The sequence below is a fragment of the Myotis brandtii genome, unplaced genomic scaffold (assembly GCF_000412655.1).
Source record: "Myotis brandtii unplaced genomic scaffold, ASM41265v1 scaffold139, whole genome shotgun sequence".
Taxonomy (NCBI): domain Eukaryota; kingdom Metazoa; phylum Chordata; class Mammalia; order Chiroptera; family Vespertilionidae; genus Myotis; species Myotis brandtii.
In genome coordinates, this window is record NW_005354965.1 from 322,405 (window position 1) to 324,499 (window position 2,095).

Genomic DNA, 2,095 nt, shown 5'->3' on the forward strand with positions numbered 1-2,095 from the left:
TGGTGCCAGGGGCTGGGGGAAGCCCACCCTGCCCTGGCCCTGGCCCTGACCCTGACCCTGACCCTGACCCGGCCCTGACCCTGGCCCTGACCCTGACCTGGCCCTGACCCTGACCCGAAGCCTAACGGGCACAGCAGGTGTGACTGTGCCCACGGCTGAGAACACGCACGTGCACTTAACACTCTGCGAAGAGGGGAGACCTCCTGTTGGTGAAATTTTTCAGAGCGAGAGGAAGGGAGAGGGGGAGAGAGAAACATCAATGAAGAGAGAGAATCTCTGATCGGCCGCCTCCTGCACGTCCCTCACTGGGGATGGAGCCCACATGCGCCCTGACCGGAATCGAACTGTGACCTCCTGGTTCAAGGTCAGCGCTGAGCCACACCAACGGGCTCCACACCAACGGGCTCGACAGTAAGAAAAATGTTTTTAAACCCACAGGGCGGGGCCAGAAGGAGGCTCTGGGCAGTGGCCCCGCCCACAGGAGCTGCCCCTGGAGGCAGCGGGTCTGTGCTCAGAGCTCAGACCCCAGAGGCACCCGGTCTCCTGGGAAACGGCCCGGCGCTCTCACAGACGCGTGTGGAGGAGTGTTCCTCAGCCTTGGAGGGAAGGGCGTGCCCCCGGGGCCGCCACAGGGCCTGACGCAGCCCGACCCTGGGAACCCAGCGAGAGAGAATCTCTGATCGGCCGCCTCCTGCACGTCCCTCACTGGGGATGGAGCCCACATGCGCCCTGACCGGAATCGAACTGTGACCTCCTGGTTCTAGGTCGACGCTGAGCCACACCAACGGGCTCGACAGTAAGAAAAATGTTTTTAAACCCACAGGGCGGGGCCAGAAGGAGGCTCCGGGCAGTGCCCCGCCCACAGGAGCTGCCCCTGGAGGCAGCGGGTCTGTGCTCAGAGCTCAGACCCCAGAGGCACCCCGTCTCCTGGGAAACGGCCGGGAGACGACAGGAAAGCCCCTCCGATGAGGCAGACACTCAGGCCTGGTGTTGAAATGGCCCAGGAAGCCCTCGGGCCCTTACCCTGCGGCCACGCCCAGGCTTGTACCTGAGAGAGCAGGGACGACCCCCCAGATCTCACACAGCCGACCACTGAGCGAACCCAGCTTTCCCGACGTGAGGGTCTCTCCCCGAGTTTCACCAGCGAGCGCCCCGCCCACAGCTGTTTCCAAGCAGCAGGATGATCACCGAAGGCCAGGGACTCCCCCTCTATACCCATCGGCCAAGGAAACTGGTTTTGTTGAAGGACATTTCGCTTCACGTCTCAGGACGTGAAGGGGGGCCCGCTGCATCCCTCCGTGAGGGACACTGACCAGCACCCCCACCCCCGGCTCTCTGCTCCCCTCGGGGGTGAGGTTGGCCACAGCACCGTCAGCCCCCCTGCCCGAGTTCTGAGGAACTCCCAGGTCTGCAGACGCTCTCAGAAAACACAAGGGCAGGACAGCATCAACGGGGCAATCCTCGGTCCCCCATCCGCGGTCCCCCATCCTCAGTGCCCCCCCAACGCGGCAATCCTCGGTCCCCCATCCGTGGTCCCCCATCCTCGGTCCCCCATCCTCGGTCCCCCATCCGCGGTCCCCCATCCGCGGTCCCCCATCCTCAGTGCCCCCCCAATACTCAGTACCCCTCAGTGCATGCGTGTGTGAGTGTGTGTGTGAGTGTGTGTGTGTGTGAGTGTGTGTGTGTGTGTGTGTGTGACTCCACTGCATAACCTCCCACGTTTCTGGAGGGAAGACACGGAGAAGCTGTGAGGCTGGAAGCAGGAAGGGAAGGGGGAGAAACACTCCCTGTGCCGGATGCACTGGGCGCCTGCTCCGTGCCGAACCCAGACAGGAACTGGACAGGAACATTCACAGAACTCTCTCAGCAGCCCGGCCGGTGGCTCAGGGGTTGAGCGTCGACCTATGAACCAGGAGGTCCCGGTTCGACTCCCCATCAGGGCACATGCCCGGGTTGAGGACTCGATCCCCAGTAGGGGGTGAGCAGGAGGCGGCCGGTCCATGATTCTCTCTCATCACTGATGTTCCCATCTCTCTCTCTCCCTCTCCCTTCCTCTCTGAGATCAATAAAAATATATTTTTTAAAAATAAGAAGA